This window comes from Neopelma chrysocephalum, unplaced genomic scaffold (genome assembly GCF_003984885.1).
Source record: "Neopelma chrysocephalum unplaced genomic scaffold, ASM398488v2 Primary Assembly neopelma1_69, whole genome shotgun sequence".
NCBI lineage: Eukaryota > Metazoa > Chordata > Aves > Passeriformes > Pipridae > Neopelma > Neopelma chrysocephalum.
Window position 1 is genome coordinate 8,913,566 of NW_020897729.1, and position 21,407 is coordinate 8,934,972.

Below are 21,407 nucleotides of genomic sequence, written 5' to 3' on the forward strand. Positions count from 1 at the left end.
GCAGTAAATATTTCCTGTCATGTTCATTATTGCCTCTGTAATGGCAGGACTCCCAAAGCTGACTAGACACTGCATTTTGTTTACAAGAAATTATTCAGAGAGATACTCTATGGATTGGAGAACCCTGTTATATTTGACAAACTAATCATAACATGTCTGTGAATCTGTATTTTCCTAAACTGTTCTGGATGAACAAACCTGAATATAATTTAAGTTCTGATTCTACACTAATTTTTTTACTAAGCAGACACTTGAAAAATAAGAAATTTGACTCGGGAGAATGTTTTCAAAATCCTGGAGGACTCATCGTGGCCTTTCCTGGGTTTTGTGGAGCACGAGGAAGTTTTCAGGCTGCTCTGGAGCTCCGAATTTGTGATTTTTGTGGTTCAAATCTGTGCTCATCAGGAATCTGAACTCGGCTGTTACTTGCCAATAGGTGGCACGAGTGCATTGCTGAGGTTTGCAGGTACAAACTGCAAATAAACTGCTCCTCTTTAACTTTGTGGAAATGCAGCAGAAGGCCCCGTGTCTCATGTGAGCAGTCACTGGTTCCCACATGGTGACAATCTGCAGGCTGAGGGAGGCTGCTGCCAGGGATGAACGAAGCATTTTTGTCACAGAATTGAGGAAAAACCAGAAAAATTAATGCACAATAGTTCTGTGAGACAGGAATGAAGTTAATGTGAAGCTGTGGGAAAAGGCAATGACCTGAAATCAACCCCCACAACTGCAGCAGCATTACACACACACACACAAAAAGGCTTTTTCTTAGCAATTAGTACTCTTTATTTTATGGCTGGTCTTAAAGAAAAACAACAAAACCAGCCAAAACCTCAAGCTTTAACAGAGGCTTCTCAGTGCTACTGAAAAAGTAATCAAGTTTATTTTGAATTATGTAACAGTTGAAGAATAAATCCCTCCTGAGCGTAGGTATGAGGAGTTTAGTAAGAGGAGCTTCATGAGAGAAAAGTGATAGTTTAGGGGGGAAAGTGGAAGTGATGTGGTGATTTATATGGAATTGCAGCTGTTGGAATCCTTCCTGTGATTTATATGGAATTGCAGCAGTTGGAAACCTCCCTGAGTGAGCTGCAGGTTTTAATCCAGTCTGACGCCTCTCCCATCCTCAGCTTCTTCTGGTGGCCCTGAGCAAAACCCACCATGGAGCCCTTCAGTGACCCCTTCTGACCTGAACATCCCTGCACCACTGACCTGGAAGCACCTATTTCCTTTTGGCACGTGGATTCTGGGTTTGTCTGTAGAATTAAGGAAACACTCATTTATAACTAACATTAGCATAATGAAATATTTACCTTTCCTGTCTTTCCAACACCCCCCCCCTCAACTTTCTCCAGTGTTTACTGGTTGTGATTTATCTAAATTGTATAATTTTCTTAATATGATTTATGGGTTGAAGAGCAGTTCCCAGACTGCAAAAATCCTCACTTGAAATTCTTCCCCCTGTGTTACAGCAGTGGTCAATTAGATGATGAGAACTCTCCATATGCCTTTTAAGCCTGGGAATTGATTGGTGGGGTGAGAATGTGAGCAAAGGGTTTGGGAAGTGTCCATGGAATGATTTTGATCCTTGCCTGGATGTTCTGTTTCTTCCCAGACCAGGTGATCATCCTGGATTTGTTGATTCACGGTGTGTGACAGGGAAATTCTGGGAGTTGGAACAGCTCTTATCCCACTTTTGCCATATTTGTGAACTGACAACCTTCAGAATGGCAGCATCCACTTTTCTAAATGCATTTGTTTGCTTTTTCCTTGTTGGAATATGAATATCAGAGTAGGATTCAGCTTCTCATGGGAGTTTCTTATAATACACTTTAGAGGACAGGGAGTTAGAAAATATTTTTAGATTTGATATTGATTTTTATTCTAACCACACTTTTTTTGAGGCAACAAGGTCTAGACTTCTGTTCCTTTGCATGAAGATGTTCCTGTCCATTCTCTTTGCTCAGAATTACTATTACTAATTGTGTAACTACTAATTACCCAGCCCATTGGCTGCTTGCAGGTTGTTGCAGGGTGGGAGGACTTGGTGTGGATGGGGCTGTTTAGAGTTAAATTGTGAGTCTGTGTCAGCTATAAAACACACAGAAGATGCATCTTTCTTTGTTCTTAACTCCATTTTCTGATGGTGTTAGGATACAGCAGAGAAAAATGTTGATTAGGTGTTTCTATTCCCTTCCCTCTCCATATTTCCTTCAAGTCATGCCAATCCCAGACTATTAAAATCACCAACTAATTGGTGCCCACCAGTCTGAAGAAGTGAGTTGGGTGTGTTCTATCAAGGCTTAACTTACACTGCTCTGTACTGAGCTTCTCCCAGAAAACAACATCCCAGAAATCCAGATTCTGATCACCTTGCTCTAGTGGAAGTTGTCACTGCCCAAGGCAGGGGTTTGGAACGAGATGAGCTTTAAGGTCCCTTCAAGGAGTTTAAAAACATTCCCTTAATGCAGGCAAAACTTCAATCTCCATGTGACAGAAATAATAGCGCTCCCAGGAATGTGGATTGCCATCATTCATCTCAGTGGGATGCTGATTTTTGAGGCTAAGAACAGAGTTTAATTTTTTTTTTTCTATTTTCTATCACTTTATCATGAGGATTTTCACAGATGGCTTTGAAAAATCAAGTGTTCCTGAAGTTTTTAACCAAAAAGTAATTAAAAATTGTAATAAACATGAGCTTGTTAGAGATCACTGTCCTGGGCTTGGGGTCAGTATTTAGCATTAAAGACTTGCAGTTTTTGCTCTTCTAACCCTAAAAATTTGGCAGCAGGAGTGAGATAACAAAGAGCTGGACAGGTCTGCAGAGCAATGGGTTTTCTCTAAGGTACCATCCAAAATGAATCATGGGATGTTGTGGGTTGGAAGGGACCTTAAAGATCATCTCATTCCTCCTCCATGGGACACCTTCCATAGCCCAGGTTGCTCCAAGCCCTGTCCAACCTGACTGTGCTGAAATGGCCACAATCTGAAATGGTTCCTTTACTTTTTTGCCCAGCAGAGAAGGTTATGTCACTTGAGCTCAACAAGTTACTTAAAATGTGTCCTGGCATGTCCTGTCTTTGTAATAACAGGCTCTGTTTACATGGAGCCAAAACAGAATGTCTTTGGAGAACTATTTACGTTGATGGTAAAACTGTTTGACTCCCTCCTTTAACCAGAATTCTTTGCTCTTTATCGTGCCTGATGCACAAAAGTTAAATGTGAATCATAAATTGATTCCTGTGGCTAAAGAGTGGAGTAATTCAGTTTTATTTCAGCCCCTGTCTCAGATAACAGCTTCTCATTAGCAGTGAACAGAGCAGTGGGAGGGAATGTGTTGGAGGGGGAGATGGGAAAGCAGAAGGTTTTGTGCTGCCTCCCAGCTGGCCCTGCTCCACTGGGATTTGGGTGATACAGGGAATTTGTGGGCAAAGTTTGGATTGTCTCAGCTGCCGGATGTTGACTGATCTTGGAGGGCTTCCTTCACACTTCCCTGTATGACTCATCCAAGGGGCCTTCTGCTTCCAGAAGGGAATTCAGACCTCAGTGTTGATCATGCTCAGAGTTCTTTTGTTATCTAAGTTATCTGGCCTTTTGTTACATGGAGTGGACAGGAAGAAATTGGGGACCTCCTGTTTCCCATCTAGGGAGCCCTTGGACTGTAGATCCAGGCAATGGTGAGCTGGTGCTTTGGGGTCAGTGAGTGATGTCACTAAACATACTTCCACTTGATTTTTTTTTTCCCAACCTTTCTATCAACTTTGCTCTTTTTATTGCTAAGAAGTTTGTGCCATTTCAGAACCCAGAGAATAGAGACCAGGATGTGAAATGTTCTTTCTTTCAATGACGCTGAAACTTTGTGCTGATGCATTTTCTGGGCTTCTTGCAATTCCTTTTCCCAGCTACATGTGAGCTTGACCCCACCTGCTGCTGATGTTGTGCTGGTGACTTCAACACCTGAGTTATGACCTCTCTCCAGGTTTGTATCCCTGGATCTGGCCCATGGATTGAAACCATTCGAGCAGTGGAAAAGTGGCGTGAGCTCCGTGCTGGAGGCTTGGCCTCCCAGAAAAATCAGTGTCTGGGAGACACAACCCGACATCCACAATCCTTCTGTGACAGCCACATCCCTCAGGAGGGACTATGTGAGTTATCCCAGGGCACAGGGCACAGGCAGATCCTCCCCCTGGCACTGGGCATCCCCAGGGATCAGAGGAGAACGGGAAGGGGGGGTTGGTCCCCGCACCACAACAGTGGCACAGCATGACCTGGTGCTTGGCAAAACAGAGACCAAGCGTGGATTTTATTTGTCTGGACTGAGCCTCCTGCTGCAAATTTATGGGCTTTTTAACTTGCTGTGCTACCTGTCAGTCTCTGAACAGATGCACAGCCTTCGGGCTCGCGGAGGTTGCCAGCAACCGGCGTCCTGCTGGGAGCTGGGGGAGGACTTGCAGTGGGAAGCAGGGCAACCTAATAATAGCAGCAGAGTACATGGAGACCAGGCTTTGCACAGGGAAGCAGAAAAGGGTAACCTGGAGTTCTGCTGGTTTGCAGCCAGCAGAAGGACGTGGGGAGGGGGGAAAAGCTGTAGGGCACTGACTGGAGCACTCGCTTGGCAGCAGGATGAGTACCCGGGCCAGGATAACCAGATGTTTGAATTTCCCCAAAGCTGGAAGAAGGTGCAGATATGTAAAAATAAACTTAGTTGAGGCAGTGTGTTTCTGTTCAGAACTAACTGGGTCTAATTTACCATTTGAGCAAAACCAGAGGGATAGAAAAATATATTTTTTTTATTTTTCTTGGTACTATGACTTTAAGTTTCATAATTCTTTATCTTAAAAGTTCCCAAGGGTTCAGTTCAGTTGCCTGGTCAAAACCCACATGTTTTTTGAATGAGGGACATTGTGTGGGGCTGTTGAGAAATCTTTTCCTTCTGATCCCTCACCAGGAACCCGAGTGACAACACAGGTGGGAGTGTCAACCACCAACCTGAGCCCCAGTATTCCATAAGGAAATGCTGGATAGAGAGCTGGAAGATTGAGAGGATCCTTCCTGCTTGGCAGGTGTAGTGACCAAATGGGTGTTTGTTTGCTTTTTTGGGGGGGACATGACTGGAGCTTATGGCTGCTCTAAACTTTAATTCTTTGCCAAAGATGACTTCTTTTCAAAAAAAAAAAAAAAAAGGAGATAATATTGATATTAGAATTGACAAGACATGAGAAAAGAGAAATCAATATTAATATAAGCATCAGAACATTTTAATTTTGGCATTTCAAGGAATAATGGGAATTGTTGATCAGAAACACCATCTGCCAAGGCAGAGTCTCCCTCAGCAAATTGAGCAGTGGGAAATTGTGCTTTAAATTTGTTTCTGTTTCCGGAAGAAACCAGCAAATTATTCATTTGTAAAAATTATTCATAATTTTCTCAAAGTCATACCCACTCCTTTTCGCTTCCCTATGTATTAGGAAAGGACTGGAGCAAATTTATATTCCAGGACTGGGGGAGAATCCTGTTTGCTGTGAGGCAGAGTGGGGATGGAAATAGTTCTCTCCCTTTGGGGGAGGAGAAATTGTTCAGGAAAACATCACTACAAGTGCTCAAAGTTACCCTTGGACTGGAACGTTCTCCATTTGGGAATTTCGATCAGGAATTGATGAAAATTTATGGGGAAAAGATCCTAAAAATGCCTATAATGTCAAGAGTGAGAACCTACATGCTGACAGTGTTGTTCTGAAGTTTCAACACGTGTTTTCCCACTTTCTTTGGTGGGAGCTGGGTCTTCCTGGAGCTTCAGAGAGCAATTTTGGACTGACCTTACTAAGAAGACCATTTATTTAAATAATAACAATAATAATAATAAGGAAGAAAAAAGTTATTAATGCTCCTTCCTGCAGCTCTTTCTCAGATCAGAGAATTGGATTTGGTTAAAAATATCTCCCCATGTGCTTGGAAGGGGGGGGGATGAAATATAGACTCTCCAGTATTTTCAAGGCCAATTAATTTTTTAATTAACAGAAGTACACTTGAAAATATAAAACATTCATTTGTGGGAATTGGGCTGTTTCCAGTTATTGCTGGATTCCTTTGGCAAGTCATATTTTTTAAAGTAGAAAATGAAATTCTCCTGCAGAATGATAAATTGTTTCACTCCCATGCAAGTCTTTAAACTTTTCATTTAATTCTTTTTCATTTACATTTTGTTGTGTTTAGATTGGTGCCGTATCTGTGGTTCTGATTAAAACGTGTAATTAATTTGAAATAAAGTTTCATTGTGGTTTTTCAAGTGTTTGATTCAAAATAACTTATGATTTCCATCAGTTTCTTAAGCATTTTCCCTAAATGGCTGCTGGTTTGACTCCTATAAAATAATCAGGCCCAGTCTCAGTAACAAGAACGTGCAAGAATGTGCCCATTGTAGGAAGCTGAAATTATATAAAAGTATTTAGTGATGTTTCAGTTCCTTTGTAAATGGAAATAATAATGAAAATGTTTTGCAATTTGCATTTATTCATGTATATTTTTTTTTTCCTAGAGTTTGCTTTATACAGATTGTTACTGGTGTAGAAAAAAATGCTCCAACTTGTGCTACCAAAATTAATGTCAAAACTAATTGACCTTCATAGGCAGATAATTTTATGCTTCTTTGAACATGGGCTGTAGGATCAGCCCATGGATATTACATTCACTGCACTTTGCAGAAATTACTTTTTTTTTCTATGAAAACTCAACCAGTGACTTCAGAGAATACAGAGGAGAATAATGGAAGCCTGAAAATCTCCAGCTTTTTTGGGGTTGCAGGGTGGTCACTGAGCAGCATGAAAAAGCTCCTGTTCCAGTGAAAAAAAAAGGGGAAACTTCCACTTAAAATGGGTGTTGTAAAAACTGAAGTTGTGTTTAATCTGCAGCAGGGTTTAGTTCTTTTTAGGGGGATTTTGATGAGTGTTGAGTAGCTCATGTGTTTCCCCCCATTTGGCTTCTTTTTCTCTGTGCAAATATGTGAAGCAAAAGTCATTTGCTCTGAAGTTAAAAAAAAATAAAGAAAAAAGAAAAACTAGATTGTGAAACAGATGAATGGTCAGTAAGACAAAAAGTAAACTCCTAAAATCAGGAAAAATTTAACATTCTAGTAATAACTCTTAATTTATAGATTCCTCTGGAAAGATCTCAGTGGCATCCTTTATTTCATTTTCAATGCCATATTTATCACATCATCTTTATGGTTTGTCATTAAGGATTCATTGTGGTTCCTGCTGTACATCAGGTTATTCAGGAGTTCATAATTCAGCCCTCTTAATTTGTGACTTGGCAAATAAATTGTCCCTCTGTATGCAAATTGTCCTGGTGTTTTTTAGTGGCTTCAGTTAATTGAGCCTTTTTTTAAGCTCTGGTGGTGAAAACACCCACAGAGGGTCACATCTGAAAATCCCCAGCTCTGACAAAACACTGAAAACTTCAAGCATTGGGATTAAAAATCATGGCCTGAGCCCCCAGCTGGGACACTGCTTATCTCAAGAAATGCCTCTTTTTATTGCCAAATAGTTTCTTTGCTCCAAAAATGTGTAGGATTTTGTGTCTTCCTGCAGTGGTACCTGGGTCTCTGAAGGGCTGGATCTGAGCAGGATGTATCTGCATGGGCAGGCCAATGGAGGAGAACTTTGTGAGTAATAATACTGCAGTTTTTATATAAATGTAAAAGAAAAAATTGTAAAAATTATAATAAAAATATTTCTGTTCCATTAAAGGGAACTTGTGGTCTGAATCTCCTTTTCTAGTTGGAGGAGTATGAACTTCTACCTGGGTGTTATAGAAGGGTATTTAATTTTTTAAGAGCATTTAAAGGCTACATATGATGCTGGTAAAGAGGTAGGGAGGTTCCCCATGTATCTGGTGTGGAAACTGTGCTGTGTTTGGGAGGGGACAGATCAGGAGGAGATGGACAAGCAGAGGGAGCCTGGTGGGCAAGTCAAGGGTTTCACAGTTGCCTGCAGTACACTGTTGTATTTTTTAAGCCCTTAATATGTATAAATCATCTAAATTTACATTTTGAATGTGATTGCCAAGCAGTACCTGTGCAGCCAGGAACCTGGGTAAACTTTCTGTCACCTCTTGTCATGCAGAAGGTTCAGAGCACAAAGGAGAACATTGCATATCTCTGCCTGCCAAACGTCTCCTTGGCAGGCTGTGCCTTGAACAATCCTGATTTGTTTCCATTTAATTAATGAACACTTCCCTGCTTTGTGATTATTGTCCTTGCCTGAAGTTGTTCCCATTATAGAGATGAATAAATAGTTCTTGACATTATTTTCTACCTGCTTTGTAATTTGTTACACCATCAGGGACCTGTAGCTTGTCCTTGCTTTTAGTCCCTATTAATTCTGTTTCTTTATTTTTGTCTTTTATATGATTTCTGTTTTGTCCTTCACAGTTAAAAAAAAAGATAAATCTTATCACTGGTGTTCTTTTGTTGCTAATATAAATATCTTTCACCTTTTCTTTTATTTGTCATGGAACACATTTCCTTGCTTGATTTGAGGTATCTTCTCTCCTTTTCCAGGAGCTGTTTGTGCTGCATAAACACATGAAAGGAAGAGCATAAACTATCACAGATGTTTTCTGAGTACAGGAAAGGAATTCTCCCAATTTGCTGTGAATTTTATGTCTGTTTACACCTCTGTTCTGTTTCTTTGAATGTTTTTATTCCAGTTAGACTGTAAGACCTTTAGAAAGTGGAGGTCCTGGGTATGGTGCGGGCTTCAACCCCAGTGTGTGATTTAAGGATCATAGAATGGTTTGGGTTAGAAGGAACCTTAAAGATCATCCAGTTCCAGCCCCCTGCCATGGACAGGGACACCTTCCACTTGATTTTTAAGAATAAGGAATAAGAAGGAGCAGGGGGCCGTGGGTGTTGGCTGGAGCCTGTTCCTGGGGCTGCTCAGTGAGAGGCTGCCAACAGCCAGCAGAGCTGGGCTGTGTTTGCCATTTGTAAATTATCAATAAATGACTACTACAGTCAATAGATAAATTATTCACAAAGAAAACAGCAGGTTCTAATCATCTCCAAATTAATGCCTCGCTGGCATTTGATGTACTAACACAAATAATTGCCTTGGCAGATGCTGTGCTGTCCCATGGATTTCACACGTACCAGGCTGTCCTGGAATTGCTGTTGGCCACGAGATAACACAAAATGAGGAACCTTTTTGATGCTTTAAGCTGTGTAGCACCATAACTAACTTGCATGAGAGAGAGCTCTGTGTCTGCAGCATTATTCCAAGGGTGAGCTATCCCAGGATTGCCTCTCCAGTTACATTGTCCTGAGCAAATTGTCAGCGTGGCCTTCCCAGCTGTGCTCGGCGTGTGCCATCAATGATGGATGAGCTCAACATCCCCTGCTCCGGAGTGCAAAGAGAGTTCAGCACTTCAGGACTTGTTTCCATGTCCCTTTGAAAGCTGTGGAGATGTTGCTGAAGTGGGTGAGTTGGTTCAAATAAGAAAAAAACCACCAAACCAAAATAAACTCCGGGCAGGAGTTTTCTTTCCCACTCAGTTGGAATGTTTGAATATGGATACGTTGGTATGTTTGTTCTTGTTTATTCTCTGCACATAATTCATTCTGCTTTAGTCTGAATATATTATTTTAGACTAGCAGGGACAGCAGAAGGAAAACTTTGTTTGCATGAGTGTAGTTGGATTTCCTGGCTAATATGACAAATTCAGTGCCAAGGGACTGGCAGGGAGGAGACTCGGGGGCATTTAAAGCTTCAGTGAGACAAAAAGGGGTCACGTTAAATAAATTTGTGTGCTGTGGATGTTTTCTCTGCTGGACTGGTTACAGCTTCATTAATACCAAGATAATGTGAAAAACTAATGGGAAGAAGCGTTTGGGATTTATCCAAATTTAGAACAACTTTTATCTGAACATCTTCAAATCTGACTGAACTGAGGTTTGGGTTTAAAATCTTTAGATGATACTTTTTCTTATAACAGAGTTAAAGAAAAAATAGCCAGTGAATTTTCCATTTTTGAGCCCGTATCCTTTTGGGAACAGGTTTGTTGGTCCTATCATGTACCAGCAGATTGCAGAGCTGCAGTGGCAGCTTGAAGTGTAGTTTATCTTGTTGAGTAAAAATGTCTTCAGAAGAGTGAAACTGGCTGATCTTCTCTCTGGATACAGCAGTTTTGTCAGTGCAAACAATTTCTCTTCACTTTAATATTGGTTTTCAGCTGAAAGTGAGGGAATTTAGGTGAGATGTATGGAAGAAATTGTTCCCTGTGAGGGTGGGGAGGCCCTGGCACAGGTTGCCCAGAGAAGCTGTGGCTGCCCCATCCCTGGAAGTGTCCAAGGCCAGGTTGGACGAGGCTTGGAGCAACCTGGGCTAGTGGAAGGTGTCCCTGCCCATGGCAGGGGGTGGAACTGGATGAACTTTAAGGTCCCTTCTCACCCAAACCAGTCTGTGACTCTGTGATTCCATGATTAAGGAAACAGTGATCAGACAAAGTAAAAATTCCTGTTGTTTTGACAGACAAGAAATTAATATTCTTAAAAAAAAAGTCATAAGAGGGCAATAGAATAAGATTTTTATTTAACAGGTTCTTTGAGGAATTTTTTTTTTGGGGGGATGGAGGGCCTTCAGGAGAGATTGGTCTCATCTCAGAGTTTTTTCCAGCAGGTGTTTATCAGTGAGAAGCCCTGGGTGCAGCTGCAGGAGGGTTCTCCTTCCTCCAGGAGAGCTGTGGGGAACAGTTCTGGAGAACATGAACCCAAAAATGAAGATCCAGTGATTGCTCTGTCACTGCCTATCATCCTGCATTTCTCCATTGATTTATGGAATCTTTTTTTACCTTGGAATATTACAATTTTTTTGTCTAAAATCATATTTCTGGTGTCGATGGTCAGAGTTTGCCCACACAGAGGAATGTAATGTTCTTTTGAAGATTGAAATATATTTAGGGCTTTGGTGGGGAAGCTTTGGTGCAGCTCCAAAACCTCAGGATAGTACCTGTTAAAATCTTTAAAGTACATGGAGAAGATCCTGTGCCTCTTAATTAAATCTAATGTACAAGAGAATAAGGAATGGAAAATCTAATGCATGGTTATGTCTGAATTATGGAATTTCAAGACATATAATCAGTACTATTTTTAAATTTATGTATAAAGTTGAGTTCTAGATTTTGAGTGGTTTTAATAAAAGTTATTACTTTTATTTAATAATTGAAAGAAGTTTCTTATTTTTGCATTCCTAATTTTGCCTCCTCAGTTAGTTGATTCTATTTTTAGTAATTATCCTTGTAGAATTAAAACCCATGTTCTTAAATGTTGCTGTGATCTTTTTGACAATACATGACATTAAAATATTTCTGTAGCCCTCTCAGGTGATGGCATGAAATACTGGCATTTTATTCCTCAGCATTTTTGTTGCAGAGCCATAGTTAAAAGCCTTGGTACATGCTCTGCTAGAAAAGTTTCTTTTTATATGAACTTTGTGTATTTTTAGTAATTATTTCCATGTTATTCCAATTATATCTTATTATGAAAATTGTCACATTGATTCTTTTTCTCTTTTTTTTATACCTGGAATTTCTTTTTTTTTCTTTCCTTTAAAAAAAGAGAGAGAAGGAAGCATCAAAGTGCTCCTTATGTGAAAAATGTGGGATGTGAACAGTGAACAGCTGAATGCTCCATTAGTCTCTGATCTTTTAAATTGATTATTTCTTCCCAATTCAGTAGACTGAGGTTTTCTAACTTTTACCCTGTGATTTTAAACATGGTGAGACCTGAACTTTGGTTTCATGTTTCACTTCTAGCTCACATTTATCCAGATATAATTTTTGGTCTGTGAGTTTTTCCATTTTTTTTTTTTGTTAGGTTTAAGCAATCCACAGGCAGAAATCAACCTTCATGGGATATGGACTTGTGTGGTAAAATAAGGTGTTGATTCTTTCTCTTAGTAACTGTTTTTATTGCAGTCAAAATTTTAAACCTCCAAAATAGGCCCTGGCAGGGGAGAAATATTAAGAGTGATACTAGTAACAAGTTTGGAGTTGGGGGTGACTTGATTGCTTGTCTTGTGGGGAAAAAAAAATTGGCATTTTAATCATCACAGGTCTTGGAAGCAAAAAATATACAGACAAAAACGTGTTCTGGAGACATTGCTTTTCTTCTGAGATTTATTTAGTTAGGCATTGGGAAATATTGGCTGAGATCAGGAATAATATTTATTAACATTAGTTGTGAAGAGTTACAGTCAAGTTGTCCATAGGTGTTTCAATCCATGACATGGATTCAGTGAGGTTCCTTCATCCCAGGGGGAGTTTGACCCATAATTCAGTGGAAGGAAAAGTCCTCTCTGTGGGATGTTCACCTCTGCAATTTTTGTCCTGGAAACTGCCTCTTGATCAGAACTTAAATTTAGAAATAACAAATAATCTTTCCACACCTATGGAACTGATTGTTAAATCCAGTCAAATCCTCTGACTGACTGATCCCACTGATGTCTAGAACCAAGCAGAGCTCTACAGTCGCTCTTATCAGTGAATAATTCATGTCCTGTGAGTGAAAAAAAAAACAACAAAACTAAACCAAGACGTGCAAATATCTGTCTTTAGAGTTTAACAGCTCATCTTTTGGATAAGACTATTATAAAGTCATTTGCAGGAAGAAGCTCATACATAAAAATGAATGTTGCCATGCAACAAGTGCTAAAGAAAGAACCACAAGATTTAAGCCTTAATTAATTTCCCATAGCAGCTGGGAATGTTCAGGAATAAGGAAATTTAGGAGCAGCAGTGTTAATTAAGCCTCATTTGCTAGAAATCTCTGGCCCATAATTGATAACTTTGTCTGATGTGATATAAAGCCCAACTGATAGTTTTTGTGATTGTAGCAGTATTGTGATATTTACTATTTAGACAGAATCCTCTGCTCCTCTGATTTGTTAAAACTAATTTGTCAGGCTGTGGGGCCCTAAGCAGAGATGGGCACTGCAGAGAAATCAGAGAGATTTTGAGACACAATTAACCTCTTACCTTTCCTTTTTGTGATTGAGCTCCCTGCAGATAAAACGTGATGCATCCATGGGATGAAAGGAAAGCAGAACAGAGCCTGGTGATGAACTCTCAAATATTGTGGTGAGTTGATGACCATAAAAGTCTGGAAGTATAAACATAAATACTTTTCATTAGCTGTACATTCTCAGCTTCTAAAACTCCTCCAATGAGAAGCTCCAGCTTTCATGATCTGTGTGGTCCTACCTTTTCCCCATAAAATTGATTTAATGTGTGTAAGCCAAGGCTCTGGATGTTTGTGGTGTACAGTAAGAAATATTCCTGTAATTAAATCACACCTTCCTGTGGCACATTGTTTTTCTCACAGAAGGAATTAATCTTTGCCTCAGAGAAGATAAATGATGGAGAGCTGAGTTGTCTCTCTGAGCTGCTGAAACCACGGCTCGTTTTTTGAGTCCTTTCCAAGCGATCCATGGAAAAGATGAACATAAAGGTCAGCAAGTTCTGCTCTGGCTGCAATGCAAAGGGCAGGTTTCTAGTCTAGCAGGTGCTGAAGCAAGTGGAAACATCCCATTCCAGAAGTTGACACAATTATGGATTAGGTAGGATTAGAGAACATCGGGTCCATTTCTCTGTTTCTCTCTCGTGTCCCACCCCAAGTGCCTTTACCTGCTGTCACAAAACCTCACTGGTTTCAGGAGACTGGTGGAAACATCTCTGAATTCTGATGGCAGTGGACAGGGCTGAGTCACTGCTGCTTTTGACCTTCGCTACAACTTTAAGCCCTGGAAAGTCTGTACCTTCAAAGGACTTTTATCTTTGCTGTCACCAAACATGATGGTTGCTTGCTGAAAAGGGACAGGAACTCTACCTTATCTTACACAGTAAAAAACAATACTGGCCCTGATAACCCTCCCCAGTTTCACTCTTATCTTTCTCAGCATCATGTTTTGCCCATGGTATTTACACTCCCAAAATGTGTCACATGCTGCTGTTGACTGGGACTCGGGGAGGTTTGAACGGGAATCTCCAGGGGTACAATTCCCCTGGATATGATTCAAAACATACAGTTCAGAGATTATTAGATAACCTGAAATAAAATTACAGATCAATGTGGCAAAGGCTCATTCTAGTGTGTTTGTACTCATTTCCTCTCCCTTTGGTTCTGCTATCTCCCTTGTATATTGGAGGGCTGATTATCTGGAGGTAGCGCAGCAACTCTGAGCATTTTATCACCTCCTTTAAAAGTGGAGTCAATTACAACTCCAGATTAAAATAGTGATGCACTTCAGGGAGTAAAAATGATATCCTGTGATGTGTTTTCTGAAATTGCTGGTAGGGCCTGGCTGAGTCATAACTCAAAACTTAATGAAAAGAATAGAAAGGCTCTGGAGTCGATCTTGTCGTGGGGAGGGGGAGGATGCGGCTTCCTCCTGGACTGGGGACAGTGCTGGCATGGGCAGGGCCTCAAATTGAGAACAAGGACAAAGAGGATTGAATAGAGATCAATCATAGAGATTCAGCCTGTATATTAAACAAAAATGATGGGGAAAATATGAGAAGAGCTATACATCTTACTCCGTGAACAAATTACCCTCATTAAATCAGAACATCTTATTGCACGTTGCACAAATATAATTGTTCTACAAAGAGGGAAAACGTGTTAATGACCTTCAAACATGTAGAGGGTTGTTCCAGAGAGGAGGGGAATCTTCTGGGTTTCATTTCAGGGTAGACTGGGCACTGAACTTTAACTGCTCTAGAGACATTTCAGATTGATGGTAGGAAGACTTAGTGGTCAAAGAATGTACCTGGAGCAATAGTTTTCCTTGGGAATGTGATGCTCTTGTTCCTTTTCAATGAGCTATGTGGCCTTTTGGGTGGTTCTGTGACACACCAAGTGCCATGCTACAAATAGATACTTCAGCCCTTTCCCAAACTCCTCTGTGTTTACAGGTGGACGTGCTGAGACCCCTTTATGTCCCAACACAAGCAGATTAAGAAAGAAAATCCTTAACATCAGGTAATATGTGAAAGGGCAGAGAGGGGGGGAAGCTTTTTGATTGGGGTGTTTTCAAAATACGAGTTTCTAAATGTTTTGTTTTAAAATTTTTGTTTTTTTCAAACTTTACTGCAAAGTTCTTGGTCAAGTCTTGTCATTCCTCTGGTTACACAAGAAAGAAAGACATCTGTTCCAGTTTAAATATAAAAAGGTTTGTGTGCTTTTTGCCTCCATCTGAATCTTGGTTCTTATTCCTTAAGTGTTTTTTTTTCCTTCAGGAGTGATTCCAGTTCAATCCACATGAAAGTTGCATGGTAGCAAGAGAGATTAGTGGCCATAGTTTAACATAAAGACAAAGAAGTTTTTACTTGCAAAGGAGGTCAGAGATTATTAAAGGCAAAATTGAACTGTAAATGCTACTGACTTTAGTAAGGGGAGCACAGTGTGGGATGAGCTGGAAAAGCAAAGGATCAATGCAAAATGCAGCTTCACAGCCCTTAAAATGCAATCTGAGGTCAGAGGTTGGACCTGTAACTCGCATTTGAAAGTCTGTTACAGTGACAAGTTACATAATGTGATTTATTCTGAGACTCCTCAATGAAGTGTGAGTTCATTTTTAGATGTCACCAGATTATTCAGATTTCACTGGGTATGACAGTCTGAACTCAGATTGCCTTCACTTGATCCATCTGACTCAGAAAGGAGACATGTAAAAATTGGATTCCACGTTTTGAGAGCTGAGCTCAATTCTGATAGAATTAGAATTAGTGGAGAAATAGTGCCTGAAGACCCCAATCTGGAATAATGAGAGTGAAGCAGCTTTGAGATATTATAGAGTTAAGTAGTTAGCAGTGTATCTTCTATGTTATACTTTAAGTAAGATTATATTTAAGTGCATCTATCTAAGTTGCACTTAAGACAAAATGCAAAGAAATAGAAATTAAAAAGAAAACAAAATAAATTGGTTATGAATTTTTTTTGTGGTAAACAGGGTCCCAACTACATCAGGAGAAAAATATATATCCGGGGATGTGTGATTTCTTTAAATCTAAGTTAAAAAGTGTTGCCCTGAATTGTTAGTTTGTGATGTTTCCATTATTATGAGTTTGTCATAAAGGAAGGGTCCTCTTCTTTAGGATAAATTTTTGGAAAATATGTGATGTTTTCAGAATGTGATTAAGAACAGAATTAATTGTTATGGTCATAGGAAAACGTAAATAAATTTAGTGTATATAAATCCCAATTTTTTGGCAATTCTGTCACAATTTCAGTAAAGGAAGCCTGGAGTAGGTCAAGACATGAGATGGGAATTGGAGCAGCATGAAAGGGACAGAGCTGAACAAGGAGATCTGAACTAGACACTGGCTAGAATATGGAGATGAGGAATTGGGAAGAAAAGAGAAGGAGAGAAGAGGATTGGCTGAGCCACACTCAGATCCAGATTGTTTAATGTAACATGACAGGGACGTGCCCATTTTGAGCTAATTCACTGCTGTGTCAAAGCACTAAGTCAGTTCTGAAAGAGGGGATATTTTGGGCAGAGTTCAGTAATTGAGTACTGAAGTCCTGGGGCTGTTCCCTGGTTTTCAGACCTGGCAGTTTTTGCTGGCTGAGCTCTTGCCATTGTGTTTTATTGAACAACAGAGATCTAAATTGAGTTGCATCTCTCTTTTTTTTTTTGCTGTGTGTTAAGTGATCTTGCTTCTTTTTTTGTTTATTTATTTTTTCCCTGGGAAATAATGCAGATCAATTTTTGTTATTTGGCTTCCAGGGGTATTTCAGGATGGTGAATATTTCAGTGGGGCCTGAAACCCACCAGGATCATACATGTTGCAGGGGAACGAGCTGGCAGGTTCTCAAGGTAATTAGGCAGCAATGCAGGGACCAGTTTTTCCTTCTAATCTGTTGACTGGTGTGGATCTGAGAGAGGGGACTGTTATCTTTGCAGCTTATCAAAGAGGCTTTGGTGAACTCATTATCAGACAGACACTGGCCTCTGCTTGTGCCTCAGCAGGTGTAGGGCAGGAGATAAGACTAAACGGGCTGCAGAGCTTTGGATTCATCCCAGGGTTGGTTTTGCTCCCACAGAATTCAGCAGGAGCTTTGCCATCGATGTGGAAGAAAGACCTGGTCCTTTTATTCTTGGTGGGCTCAGCACAAGGTGTTGGAGCACTGTTGCCATCCCTTGTTGATCCCTGTGTTGCATCTGCTCAGTGGTCCTTTGTCACAGCTCTGGAGAAGGATCAGGATTTGAGCTTCTCCGTGGGAGATGAAGAGGTGGGATGCAGTTGTTCACAGCAAATTTTAGAAGTCTGCCTTCTAAATGTCACCTGACAACACTCAATCCTGGTTTTCCTCTTTTATTGTATGATCCATTTTGATTTCATTGCAGTGAAAGGAATTCAGATCAGCTCAGGACTTCGTGCTCCTTGCCTTGAATCCAACTCCAGCCCAATTTGTCTTGTACTTTTACTGCCTGCTACACTTTTAGATGTCTGATGGCATTGGGGTTGCAGGATCTCACATCTCCTTGGCTTTTTAAGCCGAGTTCTGACTTTCAAAGTGCACTAAAATAGAAAAAGCAAGAGCAAGTCTCACAGCACTGGAGTACATGGAGTGTCTGAGGATAATTTTACTGAGTTATTCTGTCTGCACTGTCTTCTTGGCAAAACTTAGGTTTGATATGTGGCAGTAGGATGAACTTTTAGTACATGGCAAGGATCTTATCCATTAGGTTTGGTGGTAGTTAAAATAAAATCTTGCTGCCATTTGCTGTGAAAAGTTTAAAGTCTTCACAGTCAGACTGCATTTGCAGAACTTTTGTGCTCTGTCACACCTCTGACAGAGACAAAAAGTTGATTTCTGCCTTGCTATTCTATGGGAATATGTACCCAAACTTCATCTGAGCTTTGATTTGAATATTTATTTATCAACACAGCACCTTACACCAGTTTTGTTTTCCCCTTCTGTTACTTCAAGTGTTAGCATTTCTCAATCAATGAATTATTGTTTGTGTTTCTCAAAGTTCAGGAAAATTGAGTTCCTGAGGATTTTGAAAGTGCTTAAGACAGTGTTAAGATCATTCAAGCCTCACTTTAACTTTGTTGGTGGAAATAAGAGCTTTGTAACCTGTACAGCTCAGCACACTGGGAACACCTGAGCTGCTCTTTACATGCCTGGTTTTTTTCCTGGAGAATATATAAAACAACATATAGAGCAAAATGTGTATTTTGTCACTGAGGTCCATAAGTGGGCACTGCCTGACCAATTAATTCAGGGAAATCCCATGGCCTGTGCTCTGCTGGAGGCTCAGTGATGGCAGTTGTTGTTTTTACTTGTGTCCTGTGCATGGGTGATGTCTCTGAGAGCACAAACAAGAGAAAAATAAGGATGAACAACTCCAACATAAAAGATCCTGCTATTTTCCCCCAAAATAATTCAACTCATTCCATTTGGAGAATCTCTGAATTACATCACAGAGAACACAAAGTCTCTTCCATATGATCCAACTGATGCTCTTTTTTTTTATTTCCCATAGAATGAATAAACTGTGCCCATGAGTTTCATTTAACATTATCATTTCTTTCCTCTCTGAAAAGCTTTTGATAAGTAGCTTAACACAAAAACACTGTGGAGTTAGGAGGTTTTCAGTTTAAAATTATTTTAAAAAGAAGCTCCTATCCCAAAGGGAAGAATTTATAAACCCCGATAATCTCACTTTAGTCTGATGTTTAATTAATTTTTATTTCAGTTGCTCAATTTCAGGCAATCTGAAATGTTTTGCAGGAAGAAATAGAAAATGGGAGCGTTGTGAATTCTGTTTAAATAGGAAAAAAAAAAAAGGCATGAAAACGAGCCTCATAGGAGAGCACTGCCTCCATTCAGAACAAAATCTTTTTATTCAAGTTTCTTTTAATGAAAACTATTCAGCTTCTTGTGGTTTTGTTATTCTGGTAGGTGGACAGTTGGAATGTTTTGCAGGACTGCTGGACCTCACAGAGCAAATTAGCACAGTCAGTGCACTGAGGCTGCAGTGAGCTGGAACCTGAATTTCATCATTAGTGAATGATGTTATTCACTGAATTTGCCTCAACCAGAGGAGCAGAGGGCAAAAGCAAACTAGAAAAACCCCAGTTTCCATCTGAATACTTCGCTTGGCCCCAGATATTTCTTCTGTCATTCCAAAACAGTAAGAAATTCCTGGAGTAAATATTTCCAAGTGACTGAGAGCCATCCTGGGGTTCCTGTGGGAGGTAACCTAAGGGTAAACTGCATTTGTCCCTGTTCCTACAGCTTTATGTGTGACAGTGTCTGAGATGATGAGCTCCAGTGATGAGGATAAAAAGCAGATGCTCTTTGGCTGATGCCTGCTTTTAATCTTTGGGGGAAGGCGTTAAGTTTAGTACATGTGGTGAAAATAATGAATTTTTCAATGTTGAACGCATCTCAGCAAAAATCCCTGGTTATAATTTGTTTTTAAGCAACGGCAAAGAGACAACCCTTCATTTGTCTTGCCTGTGTCTGTGCTGCTCTAAGCTCTGGTGGCCTGTGGAGAGTTCCATGTCAGAATAAACTGGTGAAAAAGGCTGCAGGAACCATTTTGAGACTGTAATTTTTACTGTTGTTTTTGTGACCTTCTGAAAAGATCATGATAAGTCCATTGATGAACACTGCCAAATACTTACTCCAATATCAGAAAAATGTGCTTTTAAACCTACCAAAACTGAGAATTCTGCAGAAAAGGACTTGACACTGTTTCCAGCACAAATCCAAACCCCAGCCCCGCACCAGCTGCTGTGAGGAAAACCAAAACCAGCTCACTGGTCTGTCTTTACATCTTGGGTACAGGTTCCTTTTCTGTGGAAAAGCACAATATGGAGTGATTTTCCCAGAGAAGCTGTGGCTACCCCATCCCTGGAAGTGTCCAAGGCCAGGTTGGACGGGGCTTGGAGCAACCTGGGCTAGTGGAAGGTGTCCCTACACATGGTAGAATGAGATCATCTGTAAGGTCCCTTCCAACCCCATCCATTCCATGATTAATTCTTTCAGAGCAGAGTGATTTATTCCAGTGGCTACACTGGAAACTCCAAATTGGGGAGTTTGTTCCTGTGGTGATGATTTTAAGAACTGGAGTGGTGTGAATGAGGAATTCCAGTTAAACAGACCTGAGCTTAACTTTGCCAGGGAAAAACCCCAAGGAAAAACACTCAATCCAAACCCCTTGGAGTCCTTCCTATAAAACCACTTAGTAGAAGAGTGTTTAAAGTGCAATCCCTGGCAGTGTGTCCTGTCAGTGTATGTACAGCATCGTTGTTGTGTAGGAAGGGATTGTACAAAGGGGCTGATGGATTGTTGGCATGGGAATAACAAAAATGTCATTATGGATGCAGTAAATGGCACAGCAGAAGTTGTGTTTGGCAGAATCCTGAGCTATGGATGAGCACATACAGGTGGGGCCCAGCAATCCATCAGGAAGACATGTTTCCTAATCCCTAATGCCAGGAGGGCTGGCACTGTGCAGCTGGTACAGGGAGAGAGGCAAGGGAACGAGGCTCATCCACGGATTTGATGGATGAAGCAGTTGGTGGATAAAGAATTGGCTGAAGGACACACTCAGGGCTGTGCTCCATGTGATGGTGGCCAAGTGGAGACCAGTGGTGAGTGAGTGGTGTTCTGGGATCAGTGTTGGGAGCAGCACTGCTGAACATCCTCGTTGGTGGCATGGACAATGGGATTGAGGGCACCCTTAGCTGGGAATACTGAGCTGTGGGGAAGAGCTGATGTGCTGGAGGGGTGGGATGACATCCAGAGGGACCTGGACAGGCTGGAGAGGTGGAGCTGTGTCAACCTGGTGAAGATCAGCAAGGTAAATACAAGGTCCAGTCTCTGGATCAGGGCAATCCCGAGCACAGGGACAGGCTGGGTGGGGAATGGATCAAGAGCGGCCCTGAAGATGATTTTGGGGTGTCCAAGGCCAGGTTGGACAGGGCTTGGAGAAACCTGGACTAGTGAAAGGTGTCCCTGGCCATGGCAGGAGGTTGGAATGGGATGGTCTGTAAGGCCCCTTCCAACCCAAACCAGTCTGTGGTTGTGTGGGAACTCACACTTTGCAGAGCAAACAATTAACAATATCTGTGAATTATGGAGGGGTCACAAACAGCCCCATCACACAGGAGACCAGAGGGTTTGTTCTGGGCAGATAAAAGAAATTATGTAGTTGTACAAAACTCCTCAGATGATCTCAGCCAAGGGCCTCAGGCAATTAAACAAGCCAGAAACTGAGCTCTCCACAGGCATTTAAATAGCAACTGTTCATATGGATACACAAGCAATTATTTGGTGTTGGTATAAGAGAAGAAAAATGAATATAAAATCTGTTGGGTAGGGGATAAAACTGTGC